This window comes from Protopterus annectens, chromosome 9.part0, assembly GCF_019279795.1.
Source record: "Protopterus annectens isolate FY-2018-M chromosome 9.part0, PAN1.0, whole genome shotgun sequence".
NCBI classification, from domain to species: domain Eukaryota; kingdom Metazoa; phylum Chordata; order Ceratodontiformes; family Protopteridae; genus Protopterus; species Protopterus annectens.
Genome location: NC_056743.1, coordinates 1,174,865,995 through 1,174,888,311, shown reverse-complemented (window position 1 = coordinate 1,174,888,311; position 22,317 = coordinate 1,174,865,995). Strand labels below are relative to the sequence as shown.

Here is a 22,317-nt window from a genome sequence, read left to right as displayed (position 1 = left end):
CTTAGGCAAGAATGAAGGATTAGTCCTGAGAGAAACTCTGTCCTTATGGAAGACCAGGTACGGGGGTTTTGTACAAAGGACTTGAAGTTCAGATACTCTTCTAGCTGAAGTAATTGCAATCAGGAAAGCAGTTTTCCAAGATAAGAATTTTAAATCGACGGAAGCTGCAGGTTCAAAGGGTGGACCAGTTAGCGCCTGAAGAACTAAGGTTAAGTCCCATGGGGGAACCGCATTCTTGACCGGAGGTCTTAACAGAAAGGTGCCTTTCAAAAAGGTCTTGCATATCTTAGCGGAAGCTAAGGGACCAAGGTTGTCCCAGATGTGGAAATGAGAAATAGCAGCCATCTGAACCTTGACAGTAGAAGCACTGGCCCCTTGGTGAAAAATGTGGGAGAGAAATTCAACAACTGTTGGAATGGGAGCCGTAAAAGGGTCCAAATCCCTATGTTTGGCCCAGATGGAAAAATGCTTCCATTTAGTCTTGTAGATCTTCCTGGTAGAAGGCTTATGCGCCGCTACCAGAATAGATTTTACGGAAGACGAGATACTGGGTGTCCTAGCCATTAGTGGAACTCGATCAACCAAGCTGTGAGCTTGAGGTCGTCCAGGTTCAGAGTTTGCAATCTCGAAGGATGAGAGATCAGATCTGGAATGGGATCTAAGACCCAAGGAGGAGCCATGATGTGAGACCGCAGGTACGGGAACCAGATCTGGCGAGGCCAGAATGGGGCTATGAGGATTATTTTGCTCCCCAACCGATGAGCTTTCTGCAGAAATTTAGTGGAAGAGGAGGATAAGCATAAAGAAGACCGGGCGGCCAAGCATGAACCAGAGCATCTCTGGGATTCTCCCCCGGTGGGGGAATTAGAGCGAAAAACTTGCTGCATTTTGCGTTTGAAGGAGATGCGAAGAGATCGCAGCAAGGCTGACCCCATCTGAGGAAGATCTGTTTCGCTACTAAGGGGTTTAGAGACCACTCGTAAGGTGTGAAGACAGAATGACTCAGCTTGTCCACTAGGATGTTGGACCGACCCGGAATGTGTGTTGCTATCAGAAAGCGGTTGGTGGCAATCGCCCATTCCCAAACTCTCATAGTCTCTCGACAAAGAGGGTAAGACCTGGCTACTCCCTGTTTGTTGATGTTCCAGGCTACTGCCATGATGTATGTCTGAATTGCAATAGTCCCTGGAGGAAGAAGGTCTTGAAGGGCTTGCAATGCTAGAAGCGCCGTCCTCATCTCCAGAACATTGAAATGCAGAACGGTCTCTATAAGGGTCCACATGCCTTGGACGGTTCTGCCCATGCAATGCCCCCCCCCCCCGAGGCGAGAAGCATCCGTGGTCAGCATGGTTTGGGGTTGAGGCATTAGGAACGGTCTCCCTTCTCGGAGCTCTCGGGAATGGAGCCACCAAAGAAGGGAGTTCCTGCAAACCCTGTTTAGGGGAATCGGTGAATCCAATGGGTAAAGGAGGAGGGACCATTGGACCTGAAGCTTCCATTGAAGGACTCTCATGTGTAACCAAGCAAAAGGTGAAAGGCTGATGGCTGCCGCCATGGATCCTAGGGCTCTCAGGACTAATTCTGCGGGTGGGGCTGGGGACTGTAGAAGCGCTATTACATGGAGTGACAAGGTGCGTAACCTGTCCGCTGTCATAAAGGCCCTGGACTGAAGCGTGTTTATCCTGGCCCCTATGAAATCCAGAACTTCAACAGGATGAAGAGACGACTTCCTGAAATTGATGGTAATGCCTAGATAATGGGCCAAGAGTAAAGAATAATCCCTGGCAGAAAAGAGTAGATGCCTGGTGAAGGTGGTGAGGAGCCAGTCGTCTAGGTACAGAAAGACCTGAATTCCCTGAAGCTTAGGTGGGCTGCCACAACTGCTATGACCTTGGTGAACACCCTGGGGGCTGTGGTGAGGCCGAACGGAAGAATCCTGAACTGGTAATGACTGGCCCCTAGCAGAAAGCGGAGAAACCTTCTGGATCGTCTGTCCATGAGAATGTGGTAGTACGCATCCTTGAGGTCTATGGAGCACATCCAGTCGTTCTCCTGCAGGAGGGGGAGAATAGATTGTAGAGTGACCATACGGAATTTCTCTTTGGCACTGAACAGGTTCAAAGTAGACAGGTCGAGAATTGGCCTCAAGTCCCCCGTCTTTTTTGGCACCAAAAAGAACCTGGAGTAATTGCCCAACCCGGACTGCTCTGGGGGGGGGGGGGGTGACGTGCTGGACGACCTTTTTTTCTAGTAACTTCTGTATTTCTGAAGCCACAGCCTCCCTCTGACTGGGTGGAAGATCGGGGAGGCGCTTCACTAGCGGGGGAAGATTCAGGAAGGGGATAGACTAACCTCTGGATATTATTCGGAGCACCCAGCGATCTGTAATAATGGACTCCCAACTTCCTAGATGCTCTGAAAAATGCCCCCCGACTGCCTTCAGAGAGGGACAGTCGGGCAACCCCTCAGGGCTTCTGCGCGGGTTGGTCGGAGAAGGGTTCTCTCGACCCCCCCCTCTGCGTCTGGGCCGGCATCCACTTTGTCCTCCTCTGCCTCTGAAGGACGAAGGGTCCGGAGCGGGACAGGACTGCTGAGACTTCCAGAACCACATCATCTTTCGTCCTCTCTGGCTCCTTGAGAAGGACCTTTGAGGAGCAGAGAAGTGGATTCCGATGGCAGACAGCGTCTTCCCATCTTTTTCGCTCTGGAGTAGCGTGTTGTGGATGGTTTGCCGAATAGCGTAACACCGTTAAAGGGAGCGTTCGCAAAGGATGCCTTGAAGGGTTTCTCAAAGTCGCAAAGACGGAGCCAGGTGTGGTGCCGCAAGGCGACCCCTGCTTCGCTGGCTCTAGCGGCCTCCTCCGTGGCATGGGAGAGAAGTGTTTGATATTGACTTTAGAGTGGCCCATGCGAGCCGAGAAGGTCCGTTTGTCCTCGGCCGCCATGGACTCCGGGGGAGACCCAGTGTATTCTTTTATCAGAGCCCGCTGAAGCCTAATTACGTGTGCCAGATAATTCAGCGCCCTTACAGAAAAGGTGGCTGAACTAAACATCCTCTTTCCAATACGATCCATCGTCCGAGACTCCAACTTTCTTGTGCCAGTTCCTTCTTGGTGGCAGCCGCCACCAGCATGGCATCTACCGGGGAACCTTTATTCCATGCCAACTTGTCAGAAGGACTAAGAATTTTATCCGGTCTCCTAGGGATTGGCTACACAGTGTCCGGCTCCTTCCAAGCCCTGGAAGTAATCAAGTCTACCAGGGGGTCGGCCGGGGGGGGGGGACAACCAAGAGGTAGACGGGCCTGCGTCGAACGCCTCCAGAACCACAGACTCATCCGAGGAAGGTTTCTGAGCTGACCACCCCCCTCTTATGCGCAGCATCTCCATAATGACTCCAAAGGAGACATCCTCTGGGGGTGACCTGGGGGAACCTTCCCCTTCTTCTAAGTCCGTGTCCTCCGTGAGGGACTCGGGGGAGTCCAAGTGCCTCCTCTTACACTTTCGTTTGTGAGGGACCTCCTCGGTGGGGCTGTCCGAGGAGGGCTCACCAATGGGGTCCTGTTCCTCTACGGGAACTAACTGGGGCGCAGACGCAGGCTGTCCCTGGGGCCGGACGATGGAAGACAGGCCCATATGTGAGGAAGTGAAGGGTGGATCCGTAGCACGGACCGGGGACTTCGAACTCCTCGACAGCACCCTCTTCACCATGTCGAAGGCCGAAGGTGAACCACTCTCCCCTGGCTCCAAGAGTAGTCCCCTCGGCTCCGACGTGAGGACCGGTGTCGGAGCAGACGCTATTGGACCAGAAAGGGAAGTGTGCTCCGACAGCAACGGAGCCGAAGACACACTCACCCCTGCAGATCCGAAGCTCGGCTCTCGGCCCCGAGAGCTCGGATCCGAAAGATGACCCGATAAACTCGAGGGTAAGGCCGGCATCGAAGTAGCAATTACTATCAGCGCCGACTCCCTGGCTCCAAGACGACTCGGATACGCCGACTCTGAAACCAGATAGTGGATCGGAGAAGGATCAATGGGTGCAAAGAAAGGGCCAAGCTCTCTCCCGGAGGGGGGGGGGGAGGCAGGAGCGCTCCCATCTGCATCGGGGCCTACAGGAATCGACGTATCATCCGGTACATATCTGCGTCGGACAGACTCCTGGTAGACCTGGAAGAAGTTGTTGAGGCAGGCCGGGAAGGCCACCTGGACGACCTCGAAGGTGACCGGGACTCCTCCTCCAGCTCCGGAGAGAAGCGTGGAGAATGGAGCCGAGAGGGGGAAGACCTGGAAACCCTCACCGGGGAACAAGTCAACTTAGCTGGCGGAGCCGAAGGAACTGATACGGCCCGCCGCTTATGGCTCTTGTGCCTAGCCCTCTCCTTCTCTCTATGTCTCTTCTCTTTACTGGACGAGTCCCCCTCTCCCTGGGAAGCAGCGGGAGGTTGAGTCCCAGACAGGGGAGGGGGAGCTAAAAGCTGGACAGTTGCAGCCACGACTGGTGCCACTGAGGGAGAGGAGGAAGAAGAATCTGGGGGCAAGAGTCCCGACAGGATTAGCTTGTTTCTCCTGTCCCTCAGAGCCCGGGGGTTAAAGGCTGCACAAATCTGGCAGCCCGATGTTAACTGGGCTACCCCCAGGCAAAGAATGCACTGAGTGTGGCCATCCGCTGGGGACAGCTTATGACCACACTCAGCACATTTTGAAAAAAATAGCTTTAGGGCCCTCGGCCATCACACACAAGCTCACGCCCTGACACACAGTAAGGGGAAGGGAAAAAAAAACACTAATTTACTACTAAATATAACTAAAACATGATTTAACTAAACTCTGGGATTACTACACACACACACACACACACACACACACACACACACACACACACACACCGAAAAAACTATTTTTCCAAGAAAAATACTCCTAAATTCCTCTCACCTAAAACGCTAAGAGCTCATCCCTAATGCTTCAGAAGCCACTGCAAACGAGATCTGGGGACTGGAGGGAAGTAGCAGGGTATTGTGGGTAAGGGGGAGGAGCTGAGAGCTCGGATCTTTAGCTTGGAAAGCTGCCGGCTTGGATTCGAGGTCGGATCCGATACCCACAGGTTGCTGATCAAATGAAGTTAACTACTTCAGATCTGTAGTTTCCCTCACAAAATTAGCACAGTGAAAGGGTTTCCCCAAGTGGGACAAACATGCCCATCCTTTGGAGATCTCTAACTACCAACAGTTCCATGAGGCCCATTGAAGGCTCTCTCACTTCAGTGGCAAAAGACATCTGAAGCTTTTCAAGCTCCTAATAATGCCTTTTTATGGAGCTCTACTCAAGCTCCTGATGCATGGAAGCTGCCCTTAGTTTTGAGAGGCTGTCTGACTACAGTGGAGAAGTACCCATATAAACTTAGACTACAACAGTGATCTATGTTTGGATAGCATCTTTGCCCTTGACTAGGGAGGCTTTCCAATTCCATAATAGGAATGAAAGCAGAAGTCCACTCAACTTGTCTAACAGTGTGCAAAGTGATAATCGTAGCCCCTGTACTCTGTGATGACATGTAGAAAAAGGATTAAAAAATATATACAAAAACCCCTTTCTAAGCCATAAAATGGAAAATGTGGTCATCTGAAAACACCATGATCTTCAGTGTTTGCTGAACAAACTAAGTAAGAGGAGATTCATGGCCCCACTGGAGTGCAAAGGCCATCTCCACTGTGTTCTACCTACAAATTCTTAGCCTACAGTGTCTCGGATGCCAAAACTCCAGAAGGAAATGAAATGCGTCTCAAACTGACTTCCAGTACATTTTCAGTGAGAGCCGCTGACAGAGTGATGCCCAACATCAAAGCAAGCCTCTGGAAAGTTTTATATCACCCTGCTTGATTAGGAATCCCATAACAAGACCACATGCTAAGCTGTTCATAGGTAGGTACTAGGCTATCGGCCCTATGGCCTATACAAGCCTAGCCAAAAAGGTACCCTGGCTTTCGCCACCCAAGAAAATTGTTTTCCTGTGCCCCTGTTGAGCAGAGTCACAGAGGTGATCCCAGGGGTGAATTTCCTATTTCCCATCCAATCATCAAGATTTTTCTTGAAGAATGCTAATGAGGAGCTTTTTTTTTGTATAGAGAAGTAGTTTGTTCCAGAGTATGGGAAGTCTCTGGGACAGGAATTTATCCCTCCAGTATGTTCTGTTTATTGTGGTGACAATGTTTAGGTTCCTAGAATGTGTAGCTCGGAAGGATTGGGATTTCTTTAAGTGAAGCATGTCCAACAGCTCTGGGTTTGACATAGCTTTGTCTGTTAGGCAGAGATTGTCTCTGAGTAGGCGATATGTGACGGAGTAAAGCTGGTGTTTTTTGAGACGGTCTGTGTAGGGCATCGGTATGAGTCTGGTAATCCTCTTTGTGAGGTATTTCTGTGGCCTTTCCAGTTGTTGTAGATATCTTGTGAGGTACATACCAAAAGGGGCGTTGCACTCTATAATGGGTCTAATGAGTGACGAGTAGAGGGGAACAATGACCTTTTTTTTCCTGGATGAGAAACCTTTTTTGATGAGGTGTGCCATGCAGAAGGATTTCCTGACTACTGTGGCGATGTGATTATCAAAGGACACTACTGTCCACCTGTGTCCCAAGGTCTCTTATCAGACTTTCAGTGTTAAGTAGACTACAACCTATGTGGTAGCTCATGGGTACAGAGTTTGTACCAAAGGGGATGACAATGCACTTTTTGGCACTGAGCTTGAGGCCATGGCTTTAACACCAGGCATCTGTCTTAGTGAGTGCCCTTTTGTAGCATGTCCACATCGTTAGGAGTTTCAATTATGGCTCCTGGTTTGCAGTCATCAGCAAACTTTGTTAGCCAAATACGTTCTGTGCTAGCCGGTCTGAAGTTGGATTTGGTGTCCGCTACTTTCATAGTGTGGGTTCTGTCAGTGAGCTAGTTGGCAACCCATCTTGTGACATAGGGATTTATACCTAGTTTAGTGAGTTTATCTATAATTCCAGAGTGGGGTATGGTGTCAAAAGCCTCTCACTGTAAGTAAACAAGCTCAGGGCTCCCACTGATTCTGAGTTATAGTGAGTTGTATTTATTATGCACTTTATTATGCTTTATTTTCAGGCGTGTGATGTCCAGTCCGTGGAAAATTGTCTTTCAAGAAACTGGTCCTTGGTGCAAACAGTTTGGAAAACGCCGCTCTACAGGATCTTGGATTATTTTTTCTTGTTACAGGCTTCCCAAGTCTGTTGCCAAACCTTTCTACTTCCTGTTACCCAAGGCACTGTGCCAAAAGTGTTTCTGTTCTGGAGTTATCATCAAAATAGTTGCTTAACAGCAACCAGTTTAGAATCATACATAATGTCCAAATATTCCTTTATTTCCCCTTTAGCACTCTGCAGCTGCTCCTCTTGTTCTGTGACAGTCTCCTTATTCTGCAGTGCTTTAACCTTAGTCAATCCTTCTTAATTTTTATTACTTTTTTTCCCCAAGCTTGCTTATTTCTACCATGTTTTAAACTGTTTTCTTTTTATCCCATTCACTATCTATTTCTTCTAAAGAAAGTTTTATCTTTCCTGATAACTTTCAAACTATTCCCACTATCCATTCCTTAAATTAATCTTTTAAAATATAAATAGAAAAGCACTGTTCTCTTATTTTTTCATTATCCTACATTTTTATCTCAGTCATACACTGTATGTATGGAACGAGAAGATGCTAAGTTTTGATATCCTGACCAGACAGGCTATCCCACTTATTAGTAATACTGCAACAGTACTCATGGGAAGGCCATATATAATTTTTATGCAGACTAGCCCAGTTGCTGTACCTTAGGGAATAATAAGTAAATTCTGTCTTGTGCTCCTATTACTGAATATGCATGCTCCATAGCAAATATTCACACAAATCTTCAGAAATTTGCCATCTTTTGTTATATTTTCCCATCTAGGTCCCATTGATGCACCCTCCACTGCAAATCAGGCTGCAGTCCTAACCCATAAATAATATTACTGTTAAAAGCTTATTATTTCACATGAAATTATCTTAAGCTTCATAACAGCACTAAAAATAACCCCTTACTACCACAAATCTACACCATTATTGTCTACCCCCTTGTGTCACTGCTACAGCTCCTCTAGCATTCAGTATATTCTGCTGAATGTCCAGCCTGAAAATCTTTTTTTTTTTTTTTCCAAATATACATGCTCATTTCTGCCCAAATATACCTCCTGCAACAACATTTCTTAATATAATTCAGTACTTTTTGCTTTCTGTCTATATGTATGAGGCTACTCAGATTCCATGACAACACAGACAGAATTGCCATTATGATGGAAAGCTATTACTCCTACCTATTATACATGATAATTCTTTTGAATGGATACTTCCAACTTTTAACTTACATGCACACAGTAACATCTGGCAGACTGATCTCTTAAGCTGATGCTTCTTCTCATCTCCATGTTAACCAATTCATGTTTTTCAAGTTTTGTTTCAAATTAAAAAAACTGAAACAACAACAAAATTAAATAGACATTCAGAACACCCCATTTCCTTTTAACTTCTGAACATGTACAACTATGTACATTTTCAAAAAATGAAGACAACTCCTTGCTCCAAATTGATGGCTGCTCCCATAGGCATTACCTGTTCTAAAATTAACATTACCTGTACTAAATTCCATGTTAGAGACTTTGTTCCGACTTGCACTGTTTTCTTTTCTTATCTCTAGTCCCCTCCCACATGTGAAAAAACAAGTGAATGCTTTTAGTAAACATTAACCTTTAGCCCTAAAAAGTGTACAGACTACCTTGGAATAAACTAAACTATGTGCTTCAAGTACCTTTAAATGTTAAATTACCATGTACTCCGTAATTTTCACTCAGCAGGATGTGTTCAGACCTCTCACAATTAAATCTTTGCACCTGAAAATGCTCATCTCCAAGAAAAAAACATTTTGTAATAAAAAGGCCCTTAACTTTGCAGTTGCATGAAAGAATCTTTGTAAATTTCATTTACTATACTGTTTAGTCTTCTCATGATGAATTGTTTGCAACTCTATAGCCTTACTATGTTCCACTGAAAGTCTCTGTTTAGGTTCATAGGTTGGTACTAGGCTTTCGGCACTAGGGCCTATACAAGACTAGCTATAAAAATTTCCTGGCTATTTCTTCCACACAGTATTTACTTCCCTGGACCCATATCTAGCAGGGCGAATGATGTGATCCCTGGGGTGAATTTCCTATCTCCCATCCAATCATCAAGGTTCCTTTTGAAGAGGGCCAAAGAGGCGCTCTGCTTGACATGTATGGGCAAGTCTATTCCAGAGTCTGGGTAGTCTCTGGGTCAGGAGCCTCTCTCTCCAGCATGTTTTGTTCGTTGTCATGACAAGGTTTAGATCCCTGGAGTGCGTCTCTCTGAGGGACTGGGATTTCTTTAAGTGTAGCATGTCCAACAGCTCTGGGTTTGACATGGGCTTGTATGTTAAGCAGAGATCGCCTCTGAGTAGACGATATGCAACAGAGTATAGGTGGAGTTTTTTTAGACAGTCAGCATAGGGCACCTGCTTTAGGCCTGTGATTGTTTTAGTGAGGTATTTCTGCAGCCTTTCCAGTTGTTGCAGATGTCTTGAGAGGTACATACCAAATGGGGCATTGTACTCTATAATGGGTCTAATGAGGGATGAGTACAGTGGGACAATGACCTGCCACCTATGTGGTAATTCACGGGTAGATGTTTTTTCCCAAACGGGATAACTATACATTTTTTAGCATTGAGCTTGTGCCCATGGCTCCGGCAACAAGCATCTGTTTCTGTAAGGCCCTTTTGTAGAATATCCACATCATTTGGGGATTCAATAATGGCTCCCAGTTTGCAGTCATCTGCAAACTTTGTTAGCCAGAGTCCCTTAGTGTTGGCCTGTACTTCAGAGAAGTAGATGCCAAACAAGAGCGGTTCCAGGACTGAATCCTGAGGTACTGCACTTGTCTGGAGCTGGATTTGGAGTCGGCTACTTTTACAGTGTGGGTTCTATCAGTAAGCCAGTTGGCAACCCATCGAGTGACGTAGGGATTAATGCTCAGCTTAGTAAGTTTATCTATGATTCCAGAGTGGAGGATGGTGTCAAAGGCCTTGGCGAGATCAAGGTAGGCTGTGTGGACCACCTTACCCTTGTCCACGGCTCTGGAGACTGATTCGAAGAAGTCAATCAGATTCAGGAGACAAGATCTGCCCTTCACAAACCCAAACTGCATGGGGCCAGTGTTTGAAGGTTGCCAATGTCTTTGTTTATAAATTCCATGACAGAACAGAAAAAAATATCTACTGACACTGCAAATTCAAGAAAGGACTATCACTTTCATTGTCTTTTATAGTTTAATTATATTTTTCAAGCTTCTTTTCTTAAAAAAATGTCTGTAGCTTAATCCAAGGACATTAATCTAGATTACCAATTCTCTAAAAATGGGAGGGAATAGTCTTAATTCCATATCAATAAATATTTGCATGCCCTTACTCCAGCAAGCCAAGATCACAACATTAGCTTTAACCTGTTCCTTACCCTGTTACAGTGTAAAGCCTGGAAACCTTACAACTAAGAAAAAGTACCTTCCTGTTTTAGATCTTTCACATATACAGCAGTCAGTGATAAGACCTCCACACCTCACATTTAAAATACGCCTTACTGCAATCTATGCAAAATTGATTTCTATACAAAACTGCTTTACAATATAATATGCAACTTACACCATGATTTTTATACAGATATTAATAACAGAACTGTTTTAGTTACTTAAAGTTACTTCTTTATTCCCTTCAGAGTATTTCGAAACATTAAAGAAAAACTTTGCCTTAGAACTAAAAAAAATTTTTTTTTTCATTCTATCTCTGATTTCTGAGTTATTTTAACATCTCAAAATCACTCTGGTTGCTTCTTATAGAATTTTAATGTTTTCTGCAAAATGACTGTCAATGGGGCTTGACATATTAACGTTTTCAGGTTTTTTTCTTCAGCTTTCCTCTTTCCCATAATCCATTTCAAATTTGCTTTAAATAAGTCGTACTATTTTTTTGGAGCTTTTCTCCCCGGGCATCCACTGAAAATGGACCCAGTCCAGCTGGATTTTTCTTGGTTAACAAATGCAAAACAAATAAATAAAAATAAATAAGACAGAAGTGGTGTATTCCCATGTCATTAACATATAATGGAATTTGTGTCAGTCACTGTCATCTTCTATACCTTGTTTCTTGAATGGCCCTCAGTTGTGTGTGTCTCGGGGCTTGTTTTATAGTATACTGAGGAACTGTACAGCTGCAAACAAAACAGTTGCAAAATTGCAGACCTTGGTTCAAATTATCTTTTTGTAGTGCAAGATGAAAGGGCAACCCCTCCACCCACAATTTGGTAAATGTGCCGATAGTTTAACTTTACAGGAATTGCAAGAAAAATATTTTCTGACTTTTCTCTAAATGTCACAGACATCTTTGATACTACATTCAAATCATCTTAAAATGTAAAGTAGCATAAACGACAAACAAAGTTTAAAGCTTAGCATTTCAATACTGTGATGCTACTTATGTAAATGCGTCAAAAGAGGTGACAACTGCCTTTGAATGACTAACTGATCTAATTGCTGGAGTAACTCACTGAAAGTAGGATCATTGAAATGTTCTTATAGGTTCATAGGTTCATACTAGGCTATCTGCCCTAGGGCATTTATAAGCCTAGCCAGGGTGTGTGTGGCTTTCACCACCCCTTAGGATGAGAATACTATACCCATTAGTTTGCTGTGCCTCTGTCCAGCAGTGATACAGAGATGATTCCTGGGGTAAACCTACGATCTCCCATCCACTCGTCAAGATTTCTCTTGAACAGAGTCAGTGAGGGGCTCTGCCGTTCTTTGATCTCTTCAAAATGTATTTTGTGGTCTTCTGTATTTCTGTTTGCTTTCATATTATGGTGATACACAACATCTGGGAGCATACCTGCTGAGCTTGGGTGAATAATTCTGGAGAGTAAGACCTGATCTAGAGTGCTCTACTTGTGACTTTTATCAATTCTAGTGGACTACATGATTTGGTAGTCCAAACAGATTAAATAGGTGGACAGATCTTTGGAGTTTGAAGACAGGAAATATGTTGTCCAGTTAATGTTAATGTTAAATGGTCCTAAAATTAGTCAGTCTAGTTTGACTTTTGGGGCTATCCAAGACGAAATATCTTCTATCCTGCCAATATTTGTTTTTATACAATTTGGAAGAAAGTAAATGGATGCTTCACGTAACTTTTGATATGTATTTAGTCTGACAGATGCTAGTATCTGAGATTTGCTAAGCATAGTATATGTTTAACTTCTAAATTGTTAGGTAAGAATTGTTACAATGTCTCCACTCTTTTAGTTAATCTCTCTATCCTATGCATGTTTTCACCTGCTGGGACTATTTACTAATCTAATATTGGAGGTGGAATATTCACTTTATATTATATCCACACAAATCAGCCCACTGACTCACTCTTCTGCTTCTTCTGTCTTTAATCTTTATATCCACACACACATTCTATTTTGTTACAGATACTTACTACATTGAGGTGAGTCATGTAGTAGTGGACCATTGTATACTACTTCAGTTATAACACAATGGTCCAGGATTTGGTGAAATGTCACTGCAGATTGTGAACTCTGTTGCAGCTGATGAATATTGTTGAAATACGGAATATTTCAGATTTTCAGTTATTACAGATTCTTTTTTTTTGTCTAAGGATTTCGTTAAGGATCAAGTATTTGTGGTAGAACAAGGTGAACTGCTCAAAGTTTTGAGGTTTAGCAAGTGTCTGTCTATCTTTAAAACTGATAGCAACCTTTCCTGGGAGCAGTTGCCTGAATTACACCAACAGCTTGAATATAATGCAATATGGTAAATTGCTAAGGTTGTGCATAATTATAATAATGTTATGCAACAGCATTGTTTATGAAAATATTTAGTGGATTTATAGCAGGAGGCTGGTGTTTTGTTAAGGCATTTGCTAGTTTGTATTTTTTTTAACTGACGTAAACTAGCTTTGGTTCTGTATTTGATGTGACAAAAGTAATACATAGCTATGAAATGTGAGGAACCATGGTGTGCGGTTGAGAGGGAGCAAAGTGGACCACCAATCACAGCAGGCAGTCCCCAGTGTACACGTGCACCAGAAGGAAGATGTTCACTAAAGGAAAAATAAAACAGTATGTAAAAATAGCTTTATGGCCAACAGCTAGAAAGTACAGTAGTAATGAGTGTGCCTCAAAAAGTTTTTCCCAGCTATGCAGGAGAACTGTATGGAGATGGGAAAAAGCACAAAGGTGCCAGTAATGGGAAACAGAAGTGTTTCACTTTTGCATTATCCAGACCTTGTTGTTAACCTACTGGTAAGAAGAGAGACAGAGAGAAAGAAAAGAAAGTCCAAAAACTTCCCAAAAGAAGCTCAGACTGATAAAGATGCCGCCAATGTTTCGTCAGTGCTCTTCAGCTTGTAACAGTACCAGCTGAGAAGGGAGTACTGAAGTTATACAGTCAGTTTACACAGCAGCAGCAGCTTGCTCCATAACAGGACAGCATATCTAATCAGAACAAATATTGACAGTACTTGAATGTCACACTACCTAGTATACGTAGACCAGAAAGGATTGCACCAGCATGCTAGGGTTTGGGGGTAGGAACACAGACTGAATAATCTGGTAGACAGCAGTATGTATTTCTTGCTGCTAATTTGAGTCTTGTTTTTTTATTTTATTTATTTTCTTCTCTTGTAAGGAAGCAAATCAAGCTACAAGATATGTCTTAATGAGAAAAAGCAGCAGTATAAAAGGATCAGAGAAGATGTATATAATAAGGAAACAATTATCAAAGTCCCTGTCATAATTTTGTACTTATTTACCTACTGTCAATTATATGAAAAATGTGTGCGTATAAATACAGTTTCAAATAAAACTACTGTCACATAACTACACCATTTTGTTACAGAAAAGGTTCTCTGAACCAACAAACCCACTTAAGAAATAAAGTGAATAAATAAGGTATATGCTAGAAGTCAGCAATCCACAAGAGATCTCAGAAAGAGATGTTTATACAGCAGTACAGAGGGGGAAAAAGATGGAGAATGAGTAGGCAGATTAAAGAGGAAAGTGTAAAAAGGAGAAAGGATAAAGATGGAGAGTCAAAAATAAACTAGTAGTAAGCAGTACATAGCAGCATCAACAAGCATAACATATATTTTTATGATAAATCACATTATAGAGATACTGTGCACTTAAAGATCATAGATCAAGCAAGAAATTGCTGACTGTTCTGTGCGGAAGAGCATTGACTGGTTTCTGAAAATCTTAATGCCTACACCACTCCTTAACATAGCTGACAACAAGTCTGTTTTCTATGGAGCCTGAAAAGAGAATGCCCTAACCCCTTCCTAAAGAGAATATTTTGGGAACTCAAGTATTATTGCTGCAGTGATTATATACTGCAGGTTATGGCTACAGGACTGGGTGTGCTAGCCATAGACGGAGAGAAGTTTAGGTGAATTAATTCGAAGATCTTCAATTCCACTGCCAGATTATTTTCTCTTTCTTTTGTAGCCAGTCAGTACCAGCTAAGGTAACACACCACAGATGATAAAGAGGATACATTTGCAAATCTTATTCACATAGGTTTTGTTTTTAATATAGCACATATTTTTTACTTAGAGTATTAAAGAAAAGTTAGCGTGTAGTCAGAATTGCAAGCACTTTTAATGTAATTCAGATACTCGTAAGTGTGAGCACATGAAGTAAGAAAATACAAAGGCGGCCCGAAAATACAAGAGAACAATAAACATCACTGTTCTCCTTTAAAGTTTTTTATTGCATGAGAGTGAGTCCCCCTGCACCCCAGATGTGGAGGGTAAGCTCCCCCATATCCCTCAAACTTACATATATATCAACTCCAAGACTGCCATACCTCAGAGAAAAAGGAGTATTCTCAAGAAACAGCAGTCTCAAACTCGGTATATGCAAGTCCACCTTTTGGGTCACACTCACAATTCCAAGACTCACATTAATGAGTCTCACTCAGAATGTCAAATGGTTATCTTTTAATAAGATTTTTTTACCTCTTGCAGACTCTCTTTTCAAGCTTGTCAGAGATGGATTGGTGCATAATGACCGAAATGCCGAACTCTTAGCAACTTACAACTGAATTAGTCACCTGAGAACAAGTTAATGAACAACTAAAGAGTAAAGCCTTTAGACAAACAATAGAGCCTGGATAGCTCAGTCGGTAGAGCATCAGACTTTTAATCTGAGGGTCCAGGGTTCAAGTCCCTGTTCGGGCGATACTTTTTGAACCTGGTAAGACTTAAAATGGCCCCTTTGGTCATTAGCTTAATACTATACTATGAAAGACTGTAGTCAAGCCAAGCACCATCAAGGTGTTCTGTGCTCTTTCAGAGTAAAGGGGCAACCAACACAGAAAAGCAAGCTCAATTCCTATACAGACCTAAAAAAAAAAACGAGCCCTAAAGGGAAAAGAGTTTATAGTACTACAACTAAGGAGACGTAGTTTAATCCTATGTGAAACCCCCTATATTTTATTTATTTATTTTATTTTATTTTACATTTGTTGACCGGGCTGGTCCAGCTGGATACATGTCCATTTTCAGCAGAGGCCCGGGGAGAAAAGCTCCACAATCAAAAGAGTAACACATACATTTACATACAGATGAATTAAAATTAACAAAGTAAATAAAAAGAAAACATAAATTTCCGCACTGTTAAATTCACATTTACATATGTAACTAACCTTAGTATGGAAACTATGTGCAACAGAGAGGTTAAGGTTATAAGCTCAGTGGAGAGGGAAGATACTCTATCCCACAAGAAGACCCTAGCCCTAAGTGGTTGAAGGCAGGCAGAGAGAAGCTAGTCATCTCTGAGCGGGTAGAGATAAAGGCTTGGTGATTAGAGGAATCACAATTTTAGGAAACTTGAAGATAAGCTAGAGAAGGCATTAGTAAATAGTAGGTGGGTAGTATGAGACATGAAGGATTATATACACTCTGTAATACGATTTTACAAGTGTGTGTATATGTATATACATAAATATACATGTATATTAAAACTATATAAAATGCATGTGTTTGACACACACATATATAAATATGCATGTGTACTTATACATTATATATGTTACATGTACACACACACACATTTCATATACATGGACTATGACCGAGTCATATTGGTAACTGTGGTCCAATGACCTGAGTGCATGCGTAATGTGGCGGATCCTGGCAAAGAAGACTTGGACAAAAGGCATAGGCATGGTATTTTTACAGACAGTATGTGCACTGGGAGTTCATTTCAAGACCATAACATGATTACATGACTACAAAATAAAAAAGTATACGAGTCAAAATACTTGAATGTACTTTTTGCTTTTGTGTTTCAGGCCATCTTGAGATGCCAGTTTTTTTAAGCTTAACCCATCTCATATAATTAGAGGTATTTGTTCTTGCACGGAAAGTACATCTGTAAAATGAATGTGTTTCCTCTCATGCCAACCTCTCTTTCTCAACTCTCCTCTTGGGCAGCTGATATTTGTGGCTCCCCAGATTTTCACATCTGTTCCAAATGTATTACAAGCCTATAAATAGGGCACCTACAACTGTATACGTAGCTTTTATTATCATTGTCTGCAGATATCAGTCTCCACAGAAAATTCATTTTCTTAAAAGTTTCTACATTAACTACAATGTTGACTAAATATATAAAAAACAGTTATATAATTCTCAGGTTGTAGTAAAAGAAGCCTGAGTTACTTTGCATGCTAATTATTCTATGCTGCAGTCATCCTTGGTTTTCTGTTAAGTATTTTTGATTTTTGGACATAGTAGATTAAACAATGGGTGCCAGCAGAGGTGAAAGTGGTCATAGCCAACTTGATGAGGTGCTAAGTGCATTGGTTTTGACTTTCATTTCATTGAATGAGAGGTTTAAATGCTGAGCTGTTTAAATTGCCTTACGCATTACAATGTATGTATTCATCTGAACATGTTAACCAGTGTAATCTATTATTGCATTAATTACAAAGTAGTAAACTCAGATATTGTCTAGGTGCATCATGTGGAGAAAGAAGGCTTGGCTTAAATGTTTGGGGGTGGGTATGCTGTTTTATTAAATAATGTGTGTCACTTTCTATTGAATTACACTCAATTGTGGTACTCAAAGGCATAAGGGAAGGTTGGACAAGAGGTTAGTGCAGGTTTTTTTTTCTTTTGTAATTACATTTTTTATTATTTTATTTAATTTTTTTTACATTTGTTGACCAGGGTAGTCCAACTGGGTATATGTCCATTTTCAGCAGAGGCCCGGGGAGAAAAGCTCCAACCAAAGACATGATAGCTTAATACATTTCATTACAGTCACACATAAAAGTACATAGAAGGTCATTGCTAACTACTTGTTAAGAATTTTACGTTTTATGGTTGGTGACAGTGGGATTATAACTGACTGTCACAATTTGCTGTAGGTGACTTGAATTTTGGAGTAAGCTTTACAGGTAATAACTATATTCTGCTGTTGTTCTGTAGAGCTTGTAGAAGTCATCTGGAGAAACAGTCAGCTTTGTAAGAGATGGCTGCTCGAAGAGTTAATGGGACCACACACTTGGACGTTACAGGTAAATTACAGGTAAATGAACATTTTCATGTTTGGGAGATTCTGATTTAAACGGTGTGTTATTGATAGCATGCATCTCTTATAGGTTCATAGGAGGTTACTAGGCTAATGGCCCTAGAGCCCTTACAAGCCTAGCCATATTTATCCCACGTTGCCCCAGTTGTCAGTGGTTAGGTGAGTGAAGTTTGCAGAGGTAATGGTATATGGTAGTTAGTACTGACTTCCTTTGTCCAGTAGAGACATGGACACCACCCCAGAAGTGAATTTGTGGTCACCCATCCATTGATCTAGGTTGCGTTTCTAGAGGGTCAGGGAGGGGCTCTGCTTCACGTGTATTGAAAGCTTATTCCAAAGAAGTGGCAGTCTTTGGGAGATACATCTATCTCTCCAGCATGACCTGTTCATGTCAGAGGCTAGTTTAAGATCCCTGCAGTGAGTGACCCTCCTGCAGTTTGATTTACGAACGTGTAGCATTTCCATCAGGGCCGGGTCAGAGACTACCCTGTAACCCAGGCACAGGTCACCCCTTAGCAACCTGTAGGAGATAGAATACAGTGACAGGGCTTTCACTCTTCTGCATAAGACTTGTTTCGTGTATCCTTTAATTTCTTGGTGAGAAACCTTTGTGGTCTCTCCAATTGCTGCAGGTATCTGGTGAGGTATATGCAAAAGGGAGCACTGTACTCAATTATTGGTCTGATGTGGGCCGAGTATAATGGAATTATAACATCCTTAGATTTAGATACAATGCCTTTACTTATAAGAGAAGGATTTCCTTACTACTGTGGATACATGGTGGTCAAAGTTAAGATTGCTATCAGCCTCAGTACACAGATCATGTACCACTGGGTCTACACTTAGGGGGTTGATGTCTGTAATGTAATTACCAGTGATTTATGAGAAATACATTCCAAACAGTAAGGGACCCAGCACAGAAACCTGTGGTATGCCACTGGTGACTGGTCTTTTGCTAGAGGTAAAGTCACCCACTTTGACAGTATGTGTCCTGCCAGTGAGCCAGCTGACTACCCATCTGGTAATGTAGCAGTTAATTCCCAAATACGAGAGTTTCTCAATACCTGAGTGGGGGATTGCGTCAAATGTCTTGGCTAAGTCAAGATAGGTGATATGCACTGTCTTTCCCTTGTCCAGGGCCTTGGTGACTTTATCAAAGAAGGCAACCATGTTTAACACACATGATCTACCTTTAACGAATCTGAACTGGATTAAGTCCAGAGTTTGGAGATTAACTATGTCCTTGTTAATAAGGTCCATAATGATTCTTTCCATGGTCTTGTAGATGAGGCTACTCAAGCTTATGGGCCTGTAATTCCCAGCGTTGGTTTATGGTCCCCCTTTGTGCAGAGGAATTACTGCTGCTGTCCTGCATTCCACTGGAACATAGCCAGTTCACAGGCTGTGGTTAAACAGGGATCCCAGTCAGTCTGCTAAGTCATGTTTTAAGTTGTTTAAAAGGCGACCTGGGATTTTGTCTGGTCCCATTGATGCTGTGTTTTTGGCCTTGAAGAGCGCCAAGATGATCTGCTGTCTTGAGATAATAGGCTGAGGAATGGTGTCAGATATACTTTGGGGGTTGACTGGAGAGGACGGGAGGTGAAATTTGCTTCAAATCTGTAAGCTAGCATGTTGGCTATTACCTCTGGTTGAGTATGGGTGATGCGATCCACAACCAGTTTAGCGCATAGCTAGGTGTTCTCTTTTAGATTCTGGACATAGTTAAATGATGCCTTGTGATTTTCCTTAGCCTGGGAGGCTATTTTTGCTTTGTAATTAGCTTTGGAGGACTTGACAAGATCTCTAATTTGTTTGTTTAAGCTAGAGAGGGATTTCTTCCTCTGTTGAGTCAGTTCCTTCTTGTTCTTGGACATTAGTTTCTTTCTCGTTGTATATAGTGATCTAATTCCTCCTTCTGGAAAATTCAAAGTGCCTTAAACACTGCGTTTTAAACCAATTTAATGAAAAATATCTTTCTGGGTATTGATACCATAAATGCACACTTGCTGTTATTATAGGAGTATATGTACATGACAGCTGGAATGTGTATAATTCCTTGAGCAGTACTAATGGTTTCTGTAGGTTCTGCCAACACAAAGAGATTGATAGCCATTGACTTAGTTCAGTATAGCTTCATGACATTCCTCCGATCTGAGGTCATTCACACCCACACGTACAATGACAGAGTCATATTTGTACCTGTTGTTGAGGGACCTGAGTGCGTGTGTTATGTGATGAATCCTGGGACCTGAGTGGCAATATGAAGTTAAGGAAAGAAGTTATTACATATCTAGATAAAGTTAGGAAGTGAGTCAAAAGGGGGAGTAAGGAGGTGTAAGGTATGAACAGGAACTTGTTCATATTTAGAAATATTGTTATCCTGAGGTTGAGCAAAAAAAAAAAAAAAAAGGCACATTTTGGCCAAGAACTACTTCAGAATGGTTTTGAAGGAATGGAGGGAGGGTATTGATCTGATGGATATAGGCAAGGAGTCCAGGGCCTTAAAAACATAGTATAAATATAGGTCATGCCCTGCAGATTTGATAGGGATGTGAACAGAAACGTTTTTCCTCACTGAATCATACTGATGGAGTACGAATATAGTTGTATAGAATGGTATTTATTTAATATTAGACAAGCAGATGGTTGCTGGCTAATGTTGTAGGTGGGAAGAAGCTCTGTATATGTTAGTTGATGGGCTAGTTCTAACCAATTTAGGCTTTTAGTATTGTACAGTAGTGGGTTTTGAAAGGGGCATTTGCTGCAAATTTAGCCACTTTGTTATAGCATTGCTCAAAGTTTGGTTTTGGTGTGGCATTATATTAAAGAAGTACCTCGCACTTAGTTCTGCGCAGGTATGGGTGTGTTGGCAGTGACTGACATGGAAAATGGGGGTGGAAATGCAGAATGACTGGCAGGCATGCTAATTCGCATGTCACGTCATGTTTTTTCCTTTGGTGGAAACTGCTTAATATTCATGCAAGAAATGAGCTCCAACCCCGTCAAGCAGCCGTTACTGATCAACAGGAAGTAATTATTACTGTCACTCCTTGTTTTTGCAAGGGGGGGGGCAAGACCCCCTCCACACCCTGCTTCTTTACACAGGTGGATGCCTGAAAGACAGGTTACAACTTAAGCTCTGAACAAGTGCTGTGCAACGGTGCTGTTACCATTTCTTAAGACATATTCAGCCGGTAAAATCTAACACTCAATATACTGTAACACTCTACAGTTTAGAGAAACTGTTTTGTGGTGTAACCTGTGCCTGATTGCATCAATGAAAAGTGACATCTGTGTCAAAGTAAAAAAACAAACAAACAAAAAAAAAAGAAAACACAGAAACAAAAACCCACTCCTGTGCTCTTGTCGTGCCCACAGAACCCATTCATCAATATTCATGGCCGCACTTTGACTCATGAATGAATATGCAGCAGATTCCAGGAATTGTCGGCCTGGAGGCATGTTTACGGCAGGATTTGCCACTGCACATCCTGCGAGGTACTTCTCTAATATTTTACCTTTGGTGCTGCCTGGAAGTTAGTAAGAATGGGTGCTCCATAGGTTCATAGGTAGGTACTAGGCTATCGGCCCTGGGGCCTATACAAGCCCAGTCAAAAAGGTACCCTGGCTTTTGCCACCCAAGAAAATTATTTTCCTGTGCCACTGCCAAGCAAAGCCACAGAAGTGATCCCCGGGGTGAATTTCCTATTTCCCATTCAGTCATCAAGATTTATTTTGAAGAGTGCTAATGAGCTTTGTTTGATATAGACAGGTAGTTTATTCCAGAGTATGGGAAGTCTCTGGGACAGCAATCTATCCCTCCGGCATGTTCTGTTTATTGTGGTGACAAGGTTAAGGTCCCTAGAGCATGTAGCTCAGAGGGATTGGGATTTCTTTAAGTGGAGCATGTCCAACAGCTCTGGGTTTGACATAGCTTTGTATGCTAGGCAGAGATCACCTCTGAGTAGGCGATATGCGAAGGAGTAAAGTTGGAGTTTTTTGAGACGGTCTGCGTAGGGCATCTGTATGAGGCCGGTAATCCTCTTTGTGAGGAAGTTCTGCTGCCTTTCCAGTTGTTCTAGATGTCTTGAGGGGTACATACCAAAAGGGGTGTTGTACTCTATAATGGGTCTAATGAGTGATGAGTATAGGGGAACAATGACCTTTTTTTTCTGGATGAGAAACCTTTTGTGATGAGGTGTGCCACACAGGAGGATTTCCTGACTACTGTGGCGATGAGATTATCAAAGGAAAAAAAAAAAGATTACCATAAACTAGTGAGGGCAGGTGCTAAGTTATGGTGAGTGCAGCTTTAGTTGTGTTGGTGAGAATGCTTCTGGATCTCTACAGCATTCCATGTTTTTGGTGAGTTTTTCTATGCTTTTGTGTATGCACATTTCAAATGTAAGATTATAGGTTCATAGGTAAGGTAAGTACTAGGATAGCTGCTGTTGTTGGCCACTTTGTTTAGCTAATTTCCCTTTTTGTGTTCGCTTAGGTTATAGATTGGCCTTACCTGTCCCAAGGTTGATAATAAAGAAGTTATGTACTCACCATAACGTTTCATGTGAGTTGTTTATGTCGCCTTTATTCTCACTGCTGGGTTCGGAGCCGATCCTCGGC

At 42.4% G+C, this 22,317-nt stretch overlaps 1 non-coding gene across 1 annotated transcript; it reads left to right on the top strand.

Moving 5' to 3' along the window:
* Positions 1 to 15,262: 15,262 nt before the first annotated feature.
* On the top strand, positions 15,263 to 15,335 carry TRNAK-UUU. The gene has a single exon. It is a non-coding gene; the product is annotated as a tRNA-Lys (tRNA).
* The last annotated feature ends 6,982 nt before the right edge of the window (positions 15,336 to 22,317 follow it).